At 38.0% G+C, this 15,357-nt stretch overlaps 2 protein-coding genes across 2 annotated transcripts in view; one reads left to right on the forward strand and one right to left on the reverse strand.

Moving 5' to 3' along the window:
- Window positions 1–15,357, forward strand: part of BCL2L1 (BCL2 like 1) — an 871,182-nt gene that overhangs the window by 650,646 nt on the left and 205,179 nt on the right. The window lies entirely within an intron of this gene.
- CSNK2A1 (casein kinase 2 alpha 1) overlaps window positions 1–15,357 on the reverse strand; it is a 56,247-nt gene that overhangs the window by 26,888 nt on the left and 14,002 nt on the right.

Consider the following 15,357-nt stretch of genomic DNA (forward strand, 5'->3'; position numbering starts at 1 on the left):
AGGGCTTCCCTGGTGGTGTAGTTGTTAAGAATCCGCCTGCCAATGCAGGGGACACGGGTTCGAGCCCTGGTCCAGGAAGATCCCACATGCCGCAGAGCAACTAAGCCCGTGCACCACAACTACTGAGCCTGCGCTCTAGAGCCCGCGAGCCACAACTACTGAAGCCCGCATGCCTAGAGCCCGTACTCTGCAACAAGAGAAGCCACCACAATGAGAAAAGCCTGTGGACCGCAACAAAGAGTAGCCCCTGCTCGCCGCAACTAGAGAAAGCCCGAGCGCAGCAACGAAGGCCCAACGCAGCCAAAAATAAATAAAATTAATTAATTAATTAAAAAGTAGGTAAATAAAAAAACTGGTGGAAGACAGTAATATATATTGGCTGAACTAATGCAGAATTTGACACTGAGGAAAAGCTGGTAAAATTTTAGAAATGTGCTTTCTACCAAATCAGTAAACTAAGTCTCCTTCATCATGTCCCCCCCACCCCCCACCCCCACCCCACCCCTACTCCAATCTCCTTATCTCCATTCTCTGAGATTCCTATAACATTTGTAGATTCCCTTTACTCTGCATTTAGTTACAAATGTATTGAGGGAACACCCTTCTTCTGTTTGTTTGATGGGATGCTGTCTGATGCATAAATCACAGGACAAAGCCAATCATATTTTTAAAAAATATATTGAGTCTCCAGATGTTATAACCTGAGGAAGACACATCACCCATGCATTTTCTGGCCAAGACTGTGTAATCTCAATCTAATTACAAGGCAAAGACAAACAGAAAATGAGGAAGCTTCTATTAAAAAATTCAGGGGTGGGGAGTAATACACCGTGCTCTTCAAACATGTCAATATTATAAAAGATAAAGGAAGGCTAAAGAGACATTACAACTAAATACAATGTCCTACTCTAGACTGTATCCTGTACTAGACGTGGGAAAATGCTATTAAAAATACTATCAGATCAAATGACAAAACTGGATTTAGATTAGGTGTATACAAGAATGCACTCACACATGTAAAGCAAATGGGGTAAAATATAACAGTAAGTAAATCTGGGTCAATGGGGATACAGATGTTTCTTTGTACTATTTTAATTTTGTTGAAACATATATTTTTAAAAATTGTGGTAAAATATAAATATAAAATTTACCAAAATTAACAATGTTTAAGCATACAGTTCAGAGGATTAAGTATATTCACATTCTAGTACAACCATCACCACATCCTCCATCTCTAGAAAATTTTCATCATCCCAAACTGAAACTCTGTACCCATTAAACACCAACTCCCTCCGCCCCCAGCTCCTTATATAACCATCATTTTATTTTTCGTCTCTGAGTTTGACTACTCTAGGTACCTCATGTAAGTGTAATTGTAGAATATTTGTCCTTTTACACTTGGCTCATTTCATTTAGCATGTCTTCAAGGTTCATCCATGTTTGTAGTATATGCCGGAAGTTCCTCCCTCTTTAAGGCTGAATATCTCCATTGCATGTATATACCACATTTTGTCTATCCATTCATTCATCAATAGACACCTGGGTTGTTTCCACCTTTAGGCTATTGTGAATAACGCTGCTATGAACACTGCTGTACAAATATCTTCTGGAGTTCCTCCTTTCAATTCTTTTGGGTGGAATTGTGGATCATATGGTAATTCTATCTTTAATTTTTTGAGGAACCAGCACACTCTTTTCCACAGTGGCTGCATCATTTTATATTCCCATCAGCAATACACAAAGGTTCCAATTTCTCCACATCCTCTCCAGCATTTATGTAATTTTTTTTTTAATAGCAGCGATCTTAATGGATATAAAGTGGTATCTCACTGTGGTTTTGACTGGTACTTCTCTAATGATTAGTGATGCTAAGCACTTTTTCAGGTGTTTACTGGCCATTTATTTATCTTCTTTGGAGAGATGACTATTCAAGTCCTTTATTTTTTAATTTTCTTTTCTTTTGCTTGTTGAGTTGCAGAAGTTCCTTATATATTCTGGATACTAATGCCTTATCAGATGTTATTTGCAAATACTTTCTGCCATTCTGTGGGTTGCCTTTTTATTCTGTTGGTGGTGTCCGCTGATGCACTAAACTTTTAAATTTTGATGAACTCTAATTTGTCTATTTTGTCTTGTCTGTGCTTTTGGTGTCATATCTGTACTATTTTTATTTCTGTCTCTTATAAATTTGAAGTTACTTTCAAGTAGAAAGTTTTAAAAAAATGGGTATAAGAAAACTGAGGCCCAGAAAGAGGAAAATTTACCTATAATCACATAGCTACTTAACAGGAGAGTTAAGGACGGGAAACCAAACTTCTGATTCTTGTGACGATAATCTTTTTTGCCATGTAATCATAAACTAGTTAGATAACAACAGCTAACATCTACAAGCATTCACTACGTGCTTTATGTGAATTATTTCATAACCCTTACCACACAAGGAACTGGTAAGGACAGTTACCATTACCCCCATTTTACAGATGAGGAAAATGAAGTAAAGAAAGGTTAAGTAACTTGCCAAAGGACACACAGCTAGCAGGAGCTGACGACATTTAACCAGACTACAAAATAGAGATAACTGTATTCACCTCTCAGGTTTGTGGTGAGGATTCAATGAACTAATAAGCGTAAAGTGTTTAGAACTGTGCCTATTTGAGACCTCTATGAGACTCACAACCATCTACATGTTCTTTCCAATGTTGTATTTAAGCTGGAGCTTAGCTACTACACCAAAAAGTAAGCCAGAAGAGATGTCTCCTTATGCCCACAATTTCAGCAGCTTAAAGCTTTTAGAGGAAGAGCAAGAAAGACTAGGATGGGGGTTAATGCTATCCTCCAAAAGTGTGACAAACAATGATACTCCCACCTCCCTCCCCAGCAATATATGAGATCAAAAGATCCATTTGTCTACCTACGAATTCTCCAATTCATAAAAGCCCCTATAACTTGCCTCTGTTCAACTCTGGGGTCCCATATGTATACAACTTAAATGGCCAGAACACAATAAAATAATTCAGATACTTACTAAAAAGTGGACCAAAACTGTCTTTAAAATTATTTCCAAATATTTATTTCTTTGGTTTTATAAAACCACCTGGGTGATAATAACCTAATGTATCTTTACCTAATATCGATTAATTATAAACACACACACACACCCAAACAAGCAAAAAACCAGAAAGCAGACACTTTTATTGTAACTTTTCTTCTTCCCAAAGAAACAAGGTCATTTCTGCTTTAGGATTGCTGGCTTTTTTGGTGACTATTATCACTGCACTAACAACAGCAAAAGACACTAGCGAGACGGGTAAAGGTGTGTGTATGTGCGCAAACAGCCAAAATTGTATAGACAACAGCATTAAACCAGCAGAAATACTGTCCCAGGAATTTATGAATTTTAATGATACTAAACTCTTAAATTCTTACCTTCTTCTCTGAAACAGTATCTTTCTCTTCAGTCTCTATATTCCTTTATAGGTATTTTATTCTTTCTGTTGATATTCTGTAAGACACCCTGGGTCTCAAAGCTCTTCCCCAATGAACTTAAGAAGTTTGTAAAATCAGCACAAATTGCATAAATGGGATTAGATGCAATATGCAATGTGATGAAGCAAGCAGTGGAGTCCTGGGTTCAAATCCCTATTTGGCTACAGGACCTCTACTGGGGTTCTTCCAGCTTTGATTCATCACTTATAAAACCTGCCTAATTGCACTTGCAGACTGAAGGGAAGCTCAAGCGAGATGATCTTCCAGAAAGGGCTCAAAAACACCGAACACATGTAAATTATTATTAAATGATTACTATGCCATTGCTCCTTAGTGAAAACTAATAAGCAGAAGCCTAACCTTAAAAGGCTGTGGTCTTCTCTCCTAGTTTTCTTCAAAGTACAGAAATTATAGGAGCTGTGGTTAACTCCCAGCCTCTGAGGGCCAACTCATGGGTGGACATGCCATTACAAAATGAGACCTCATTTCTCTGTGGAAATCATCTGACTCACACGGAAAATATTCCCCAACTCCCATTTATTAGCCCATGTATCAATCACACTCTTATGACCCAGTCTTCTGCTCTCATAAGGCCTTGGCATTCTCTGAGAAGCGTAGAGCAAGGCTATTCACTGATGAAACTCTGAGATTCTCAAGTACTTGTTTGACTGGCCCTTGCAGCTTTGTGCCTCATCAACTGGGACCTAATTTATGAACTGGTGAATTTGATTCTCCACTGGGAGGACAACAAGCTATTTTTGCAGTAACCCAAAGAGGTGCTTCACTTTACTGTCATGCATACCAAATAATCTGCTTAGAGTAAGAGAGTCATTCACATGAATTCCAAATAGTTGGCTTTCATTAATTATGCGGGGAGAAGAAAACAGGGGTGGGGGATGGTGGGGTGTGTGTTCTTAAACTATAGCTTAGCAACTTCAGATAAATAAAATGGTGCAGGGAGGGATGAGGGAGGGTGATGGAATGGGGTAAAGAGGGGATGTGAAAAGATAGAAAAAAGAGGGCTTCCCTGGTGGCGCAGTGGTTGAGAGTCCGCCTGCCGATGCAGGGGACACAGGTTCGTGCCCGGTCCGGGAAGATCCCACATGCCGCGGAGCGGCTGGGCCCGTGAGCCATGGCCGCTGAGCCTGCGCGTCAGGAGCCTGTGCTCTGCAACGGGAGAGGCCACAACAGTGAGAGGCCCGCGTACCGCAAAAAAAAAAAAAGATAGAAAAAAGAAGATAAACATTATTCTATTCAGAAATACTACTTCACTTGTACTGCTGTAAATGTGTATGTATATTCACATGCAGCCTAATAGGAAGGAAATACAGGGACAAGCCTAAATCTCTCAACCACAGATTTGGTTCTTTCAGACATTCCTTCCTTTGTTCATCCCTTAAATATATGAGCATCTACTATGAAAAAGTATTATGCTAGGCTTTGGGAATACAATAATGAGCAAGGCAGAACAGTGAGACCAATGTGCCTTTAAGATTTTATCTGCAGATTAAGGATAATGGAAATTCATTGAAGAATTTTAAGCAGAAAAGTGACCCATATGTACATTTTGAACAAGTTTACTCTGGCTGGGTGTGAGATAGGCAAGAGAGAATATTTTCAGGGAAACAGAAAGCTATCAACAGTAGCCTATGTAAGACAGATAATAAAGGCCTGACCTATGGTGGTAGCAATGGAGATAAGTGAACTAATATGAGGAACAAAATTTATGGTGTAAAATCAATAGCTCTGGGTGGACTGGATGATGGGGTAAGGAGTGGAAGTGACTTTTAGATTTCTGGCTAGAGAGACTGTTGATGCCATTCATGGAGACAGAAAACATTCTGGAAGAGCTCACAAGTCAGGTTTTGAACATAAGGTTAAAATGGCTCTTTGACATATTAAAAAGGGTACTGAATCGGCAATCAGGTATTACAAGTCTGGAGCTAAAAGAGTTTTTCAGCTTTAAATACCTGCCCCCCACACCTCTCCTCCAGAATTCTATGTGGCAGGCATTTCTTTTCCTAATCTACAGATAAGAAAACAGCCAAAGTAAATTCAGTAGCTTTAGCAAGAATATCCAGTAGAGATGGAGCTGGGATTCAAAGCCAAAATGGCTGGCCCTTAAGGTTCATGTCTTTTCATTCCTATCGAACTGAACTTATCACTTTCTACATCATACCTTAATTTCCTTATTAGACCCTTAGCTCCTTGAAGTCAAGATCCATTATCTAATTAATCTTTTGATTTTACAGTACCCAGCTGAAGTGTCTGCATTTTGTATGATGTCCAGTAAATATTATTTATCAATCAAATCAATGTTGGTTTATTTTCAAAAAAATGAAATAAAAATGAAGTTGCCTCCAAAAGGTAGAGTACCCCTAAACACTTCAGGTCATCTGGTACATAGCTAGGAAAACTAAAAGACTAACTCAAGAGTTCTTGAGTAATTTTCTCTTCACTCCCCGCCCCACCAATATAGCTTCTTCTATTAAATAACAGGGCCACAGTTAAGATTGGTATTTTTCTCCCACAACAATTAGAATTAAAAGAATACTGAAGAAACTCTAGTTCAGCAATTTTTATAATGGCTTATCTGAAAGTTGGGAAAAGTGCTTGAGTCCTGAGTATCCTGAAGGTCAATTCTCCTATCTACCATTCACAATAGAAGTATACCTTAAAAAAATATAACTTACAGAAAAAGTATTACCATTTATTTATTTATTTATTTGCGGCACGCGGGCCTCTCCCGTTGCGGAGCACAGGCTCCGGACGCACAGGCTCAGCGGCCATGGCTCACGGGCCCAGCTGCTCCACGGCATGTGGGATCTTTCCGGACCGGGGCACGAACCCGTGTCCCCTGCATCGGCAGGCGGACTCTCAACCACTTCGCCACCAGAGAAGCCCTAATTTCCATTTTAAATGACCTTACTTAGTTCCTACTGTCCTCATGTATTGCATAAAAGGAGATGTAACTTTCATGGCTAATAATTTCAGATCACTAATTCTATTTTAAAAGCCCTCAGACTGACTCTGAAGTCATGGCTAAGTTTTGTTTGCTCAATGCTTAGCCTAATAAAAGCCAATTAATCAACTATGAAAAATTATCTTGTCAACAAAATTTTCCCTACTAAAGTCAGACCACAACCAAAGCCAATTATTAATACATGGCTCTGCTTGACCTATACTTTAATAAAATGCAAGGAAAAGAAAACTTCACTAAATCATCAGGCTAAAATATGTACTGTGAAAGTAATAAGTTTATTGACATAAATGTAACAGAACTAATTAATTTCAATAAAAACTCCTTTTGTCCTCTTCAGTCAGTCTCTCCCTCTAATCTCTTCTACTCCATGTGATTTCTGTTTTTCAATCTGGCAACTAAAAAAGAAAATCAGAGGCTTAGTGAATGGACCAATATCAGAAAATGCACAAGTCTAATCAGTCATTTGTACTAATGTAGTTTTATAGATCAATTTCCTAGTATTAGAACTAGAAAAGATTATTCTGGAACTCTAAATTTAAAATATTTTCAAATTGTGAAACAGTTTTATTATGTCTTTTAACCCTAATATTTATTAGGGTCTCCATCTTAAGAAAAAAAAAAGTTCCCCCTCCCATCCCTAGATCAACCATAGTTAATGAACAAGAGCTCATACTCGTCCAGGCAGGACAAAGAGTTCTACAGTAAAGAATGCGGAATGTGCTTATATTGCACTGACTGCGTGATTTAGGACCACTTGTTTAGAGGAAAAGCAGTTGTATGAGGAAAAACACCTTTGAAGCACTGCAGCAGAGAATGAACTCTTCTTAGCAATAAGGCAGCAAAAACTGGTAAGAGGATTTGTGGAACAAACTATGTATATGTTTTTGCCTTGTGGTAGAAGCAAAGACAAACATTTAGTCATACAAACTTGTCCTTTCCCCTTTCAAAGTGACACTGTTTAGAAGGTCAAATGAACACAAAAAAAGCATAAGTAGTTAATACTATCTGAATTACTTGTTTCAAATGTCCATAGTTGCCCTTAATTTCCAATTATCTCCTCCTTTCAAAATCAAGAGCAGAATGTTCATTCATTAAGCATTTATCTAATACTTGTTATGTACCAGGAAACATGCTTGATTGCCAGGAAGGGATACTTTCTCTAGGCCCTGGAGAATAAAGAGAAAGTAATTCTGCCCTCCAACAAAGAAAACAGACTATTAAAATCTCTGATCAGTGCTTGAAAGAATTAAGTCAGGGTGCTCTGCAGGAACTGAAGGGAACTTAAGTCACCCACCAACCCATTATCATCCATTCAATAAATATTTATGGAGTACTTCAATGTTTGGGGAAAGGCAGTTAGGGAAGAAATAACATCTACGCTCAGTTTTGAAGGGTGCACAGGAATTATTCAGACGAGAAACACCAATACAACAAATTGTAAAGCACAATTCTTTAAGTTAGGAATTTTAAAGACCTATAACTTTGTATCCCCAAATGACCAAAAGCTGGCACACCCTGTTATCCTCTATAAGAAGCACATCAGATCAACAACCTTTTAATATCTACGGTGGAAAACACTAGTGCATTCTACTCAACTGTTACTATATGTGGCCCTCTCCCCCGAAACAATGATTAATTCACAACCACTGCACTTTAGATCTCATTCTCTTCCTTTCTCCACTCCTCTAACAAATCAGTTCTACTGCAGAGGTCACAAAGCAAAATGCCTAGAAAGGACAAGTACCTAGAGTTTGTAGACAATCCCTGAAAGTGTGACTGCTTCTCAGTTTTCAAAGTTAAGATTTCTGCAGGTAACTTTCCTGTCTTCAGTAATGGCAGGCTAGGTTATTTAGGTCAACTCTCCTAGTGAGAACCAAAGAGAATGGATTACACACACACACACACACACACACACACACACACACACACACACACTCCTAGTGAGAACCAAAGAGAATGGATTACACACACACACACACACACACACACACACACACACACACACACACACACACACACACACACACACACACCTCTCTCTTACATTCTTAAAATGAGAGCCCAGAGAGGTAAGCAAGCAAGGAAGCCCAAAGCGTCTTTGTTGATCCCTGAAAATTAGAATTTTGTTCTGACAGAAACCAAAGCCCAGGGCTCTCACAAGGTGAGGAGTCCCTCCTCATAATAAATAAATTGAAGGTAAGAAAGAAGAGAGGGAGGGAGGATAAAGACGAGGCCCTCATCGTAATAAGCTGAGACTTGAGAGTTACAATCTTAGGGTGGGAGTGAAAAGGGAGTAGAAGATCCAGGGAAGAATTATAGCCCTATAGAGGGAATGTCTGATCTGAAGCTTGTTTTAAGGTGGTCCCTGGACCAGTAATGTCCACAGATACCTGACATGAACAAGCTTGCTGTGGGCTTCAAATGAATCCTACAAATAATTTTTCACATACAATATCCAACTTGTAATCAAAGACAACTAGGTGTTGAAGACTCCAATAGTTAGACTGGCAGAAAAAGAACAGACAACAGAAAAAAACCCACAGAGACTTAACAACTATGTTGACTATGCTTACAGAAATAAGTTTCAGAATATCTGCAGGGAACAGGATACTTAAAAAGTAACAGCAGATTTCAAAACATGGAAGAACAAAACAGAACTTTCAGAAATAAGTAACTGAAATGGACTGATTTAACAGTAGATTCAGGGAACTCTCTGGTGGTCCAGCGGTTAGGACTCCATGCTCTTGATGTGGAGGGCGCTGGTTCAAACCCTGGTCAGGGAACTAAGATCCCACAAGCTGTGTGGTGGGGCCAAAAAAAAAAAAAAAAAAAAAAGTAGATTCAAAAGGATGAAGAGAAAACTAAGGAACTGGAAAACAGGCTAGAAATTATCCACAGTGTAGCAGAAAGGTCAAAACTATGAAAAAATAAGAGAAGAATAATACTGTGAAGTGGTCTGATATACTTTTAATTGGAACTAGAAGAAAAGGAGAAAATGGGACAGGGCAGAGGCAATAGTTGAAGAGGTTAAGTTGAGAAAGTCCCAGAAGCAATTAGACACAATCACATTCCAGAAGCCAACAAATACCAAACAAGATCAATAAAAAGAAATCACAACTAATCATGCAATAAAACAGAAGAAAAACTGAAGATAAAGAGAAATTTGAAAAGCAAGCAGAGAAGACAGACTGCATTCAAAGAAGCAACATTAGAACAGTTTTCTCCAAAAGCAACAATGAAGCCAAGACAGTTTAATACCTATAGTGTGCTGAGGGAAAAACCCGCCACATTAAAATTCTACATCCACGGGCTTCCCTGGTGGCGCAGTGGTTGAGAGTCCGCCTGCTGATTCAGGCGACGCGGGTTCGTGCCCCGGTCCGGGAGGATCCCACATGCCATGCAGTGGTTGGGCCCGTGAGCCATGGCCGCTGAGCCTGCGCGTCCGGAGCCTGTACTTCGCAATGGGAGAGGCCACAACAGCGAGAGGCCTGCGTACCACAAAAAAAAAAAAAAAAACTACATCCAGTAAATATCTCTAAAGAAAGAAAATAAGGAACAATAACCCCATTTGGAAGGTTTGACTTGAAAGAGAAAATGAAGAGCAAAATTTATGGAAAAGTTCAAAAAAACATCTTTGATAAGTTATGGCTCCAAGTTACAATATTTACGATGGTATCTTACTGATAGAACAAAAATACCATGTATTTCCAAACTAGAAAGATTGGCGGTGGGGGGGAATGGAATAAGAAGAATCCAAAAAAAGGTAAGAAAAAAGAAGAAAAAAACCCAGAACACAAGAAACAGAGAAAAAGTTACACAAATATGACTAATTATATTAAATATAAATGAAATAAATCATTCTGGTAAAAGACAAAAGACTGTCAGACTGGATTAAAAAAGAAATCCAAATGAACCAGAATAACCAAACCAGTCTTGAAAAAGAAAAATAAAGCTAAAGGAATCATATGATCTAATTTTAAGTTATTTATTGCAAAGCTTACAGTTTTTAAAACTGTGTCATTAGCAAAGGGATAAAACATAAATCAATAGAGCAGAATGAGGTATAGAAATAGACCCACACAAATATGGCCAAATGATTTTTGACAAAGGTGGAAAAGCAGTTCAAAGAAGAAAGGATAATCTTTTCTGTAAATAGTCTTGGGAAACTTGGACATCCATATACAAAATCACGACCTTCAATCTAAACCTCACACCTTATTAAAAAAACAACTCATAATGGATTGTGGATCTAAATGTAAAATGATCAAACCTTTATAAGAAAATCTTGTGATTTGAGATTAGGCAGAGTTCTTTACATGACACCAAAAGCACAATCCATAAAAGTAAAACCTGAAAAATTGGACCTCATCAACACTAAAACATTTCTGCTCTGTAAAAGACACTGTGAACAGAATGAAAAAAATGCCACAGATAGAATATATTTGCAAATCACATACCTGATAAAGGACTTGCATGTATGAAATACAAAGAACTCAACAATAAGAAAACACTCCAATTAAAAAACAAGCAAAAGGGGGCTTCCCTGGTGGCACAGTGGTTGAGAGTCCGCCTGCTGATGCAGGGGACACGGGTTTGTGCCCCGGTCCGGGAAGATCCCACATGCCGCGGAGCGGCTACGCCCGTGAGCCATGGCCGCTGAGCCTGTGCTCCGCAACGGGAGAAGCCACAACAGTGAGAGGCCCACGTACCGCCAAACAAACAAACAAACAAACAAAAAACCAGCAAAAGATCTGAACAGACACTTCACAAAAGATCAAATTAAAATGAGATCCACTACAGGGTTATTAAAGTGGCTTAAAAAAAATTGACGACACCAAAAGCTGGTGAGGATGTAACAGAAACTAATTCGGAGCAACAGAAACTAATTCATTCTTGATGAAAACGCAACATGGTATGGCAATCTTGGAAAAATTTGTCCACTGATTATAAAGCTAAATAAACACCATGTAACTCAGCATTCCCACTCCTAGGGATTTACTCAAGTGAACTGAAAATCTATGTTCACACAAAAACCTGTATGCAAATGTTGACAGCAGCTTTATTCATAATCGCAAAAAAATGGAAACAACCAAGATGTCCAACAGGTGAATGGATAAATAAATGGTGGTATAATCATACAATGGGAAACAAACTATTGATTTGTACAACAACATGGATGAATCTTAAATATATTTTGTTAAGGAGCCAGATCCAAAAAGCTAGATATTGTGTGTTTCCATTTATATGACATACTGAAAAAGGCAGAACTATGAAGACAGAACATGAGTGATTGACACATGGAAATACAACTGTTCTGTTTAATACTGCAAGGTGGATTTATTACTCTAAGTATTGTTAGAACCCATAGAACTGTGCACCACGAACAGCAGACATTTCTGGATGCAAATTCCTAGCTCTGTCCACTAAGAGCACCTAGAAGTAGTGTCAGTGAGTAGCAACAAGAATAACTAGTGTCCAAACATTGGTTTCTCAATACCTTTATCCAATAAAAGGAAGGAGGGCTCTTTAGAGAAATGGCTGATTCTAGGATCGAGGCAGGGAAAATATAAGACAGCCTGGCAAATCTTGTAGTCAAAGGGACATGGGAGCCAACCTGAAAGAGTTCCAAGTGCAAAAGCTTGAACAATTTGAATAAAATATAATGACAGTATTAGATAGTAACCCCAAAGAATAAAATAAACATCCATGAGTCCACACTATATAAATAAATGATATAATAAATTAAAAAAATCTTCCTTACACAAGAATTCAACTTACACATGTAGAAAGAAAAAAAGAAATAGAAAATTACCATTAGATCAGCACAGTAATTGCCACAGGCAAGATCCACTGACTGATGCTAAAATTGGTCAGTAAAATTTTTAAGAGAACAGGATATTTGCATAGCCTCTAAGTATCTCCTCCAGGATACTCACTAACTACTATGATGGTTTTAACATATGTCCACAAATTATTTGGTATGCCTCCCTCGAGGAGGTGGAGCTTAATGTTCCTTCTCTTGAAGGTGGGTTGGACTTAGAAAAGCCCTTCCAATGAATAAGTATGGAAAGGGAGAAATAGCAACTCTACAGTGCAGAAACCTGGTAGACACTATCTAAACATCACTAAAGATAGGTTATGTTAATATCATATACCCTAAATACGTAATGAGAAGAGCACATCACCTCTGTGGCATTCTCAAAAAGCCATAACCATAATCTAATCATGATTAGAGATTAGAAAAAGATTAGAACCTAAATTGAAGGACATTCTACAAATCTCACCAGTCTTCTCCAAAACTGTCAAAGTTTTGAAAATCAAGGAAAGACTGAGAAACTGTCACAGACTAGAGGAGACAAAACAACTAAATGTAATTTGGTATCTTGGACTGGATCCTGGAACAGAAAAAGGACATAACTGGTAAAATCCAAATAAAGTCCACAGTTTAGTTAATAGTACTGTATCAGTGTTAATTTCTAAGTTTTAATAAAGTGTCATGGTTATGTGATACGTTAACATTAGGGGAAGCTGGGTGAAGGGTATATGAGGATTCTATCTTTGCAGCTCTTCTGTAAATCTGAAATTATTTCAAATTAAAAGTTAAATGTGAACAATACTAGGTACTAGAGAGATCTTACATTGCTAGTAGGAATGCAAAATAGTATAACAAAGCCCTTCTGGAAACAGTTTGGCAATTTCTTAGGAAGTTAAAGATTTTCACGTAACCCAGAAGCCCCACTCACTATGTTCATAAAAGCCTATACATGTAGATTTACAGCAGCTTTGTTCATAATCACCAAAGAATCTTAAATGGATAAGCAAACTGTGGTCCATCCATACAATGGAATTCTACTCAACAATGAAAAGGAACTAACCACTGATACACACAGCTCTGATGAATCTCAAAAGCAATACTGAGTGAAAGAACCCAGTTTCAAAATATTATATATTGCTTGATTCCATTTATATAACATTTGTGAAAAGATAAAACTATAGTAACTGAGAACAGAACAGAATAGAACAAAATTTGCCAGAGAATAGGGGTGGGAGGCTGGGTAATATGAGGGAGGTGATAATAACTGTTCTGTCCCCTTGTTGTGATGGTGGTTACTTGACTCTCTGTGTGTCAAAATTTATAGAACTGTACACACAAAAAGGAATCAATTTTACTGTATACCGATTTAAAAAATAAAATTAAAAAAAGGGGAAAATCCTATCATATGCTGTATCCTAAAACATAGGATAACATGAAGAACATATCTGAAATACTTAGAGGAAAAAGACTTAGGAAAACTGATACAAGAGGAAATGAAAATCCTGAATATTTAGCCATTTCCATTTCAATCAGTATTGTAACTGGCTATCAGTTTTCAACCTCCATTCTATCCTAATGTCTTCCTACTGCACAGCTTAGTATTTCCATAACACTTTGTAAAAAGTTTAAAACTTTTAAAAATGTTAAGCAAATGAGTACTGAACATGCTCCCTCCGCCTTTTCTGTGCCATTATACTTTATGCCCTCCACAATACAGCTTGCTAGGGGAAATCCTACTCACCCTTCAAGAATCAGCAACTTTTACGTCCACAATGAAGCCTTCCACAACTCTCCAAAATGAACCAAAATACTTCCTCTATGGTGCCAAAGCACCCCTATATAATCATTACATTATCACATGTGTTTTGTTTACATACTTCTCAGTCATTAAACTATCAATTCAAGGACCTGAACCATGGTTTATTTCTCTTGGTATATACCCTGTGTTTATCACAGTGCCTAAGCATGTTGATATATTCCATAAATGTTTGATGAACTTATATTAAGACAGTAATAGACAATATTTTGGCAAAAATCAAATTTCCTTGCATACGGACCTGCTCCTGTTCAGAACTGAGAAAAGCAGTTTGGCTGTACAGGTATAATGGATATTTGATGTGCAGCCAATTTTAAAGATGCTCTTTGGTCTTGCATGTAAATTTTATCACATAACAGTCATACTATCACTTCCCAATGAGATGTGAAGCCAGTCAGTATGTGTGAGAGATGTTTCTTTGGAACCACAAGTTTTATGAGGCCATGCATTTTACCCAGGTGATGAACACAGTGCCGTACAATCCTTGATAGAGCTACAGAAACAGTTCAGTACTCTATAACTGAAAAATGTGAACCTTGCATTTAAAAGAACAGGAACACTGGAGCCACTAGGACCAAATATGACCTTGGATCTGTCATTTAACCTATCTGATTACAGTGAGGAAACTGCAGAATATAAGGTGTAATATCCTCTCCCTCTCCCTCCTTTACTATCATGGAGATAGGTTACCCAGGAGATACTCCCTGCAGGTGATCAATAAACAATAATTAATAGGGTGGGTTGTCCTAGACTTGCCAACAACAAATAGGCTGGAACAGAGGGCAGCAAACATTTTCCAGCTTCCAATTCTAAAGAAATGTGAACGCCTATGCCTATACTACTCCTTGGGATTTATATTTATCACTTTTAAACCTAACAAGTCTAAGACCTAGGTAATACCTTTCCCATTTTACATAAGGTGAATCTGAGCAATTTTTACAGTGTCACAATGAGGTGGTGATTTTAAAATATTCTGTCTAGATTCACAGCCTATTCGTTCTGCTTTATAGCAAACATATATGTCCTATTTGGCTCACACAGTATTTTTTCTTCCAATTTTTAAAACAGATAAAATCCACACAACATCACATCCATCATTTTAAAGTGTACAATTCAGTGGTTTTTAGTATGTTTGTAGCATGCAACCATCACTACCATATGATTCCAGAACATTACCTTCACCTCCAAAGAAAATGAATATCCCATAGCAGTCACTCCTAATACCCCCTCACCTCTTAAGAACCACTAATCTGCTTT

The sequence above is a fragment of the Orcinus orca genome, chromosome 16 (assembly GCF_937001465.1).
Source record: "Orcinus orca chromosome 16, mOrcOrc1.1, whole genome shotgun sequence".
NCBI lineage: Eukaryota > Metazoa > Chordata > Mammalia > Artiodactyla > Delphinidae > Orcinus > Orcinus orca.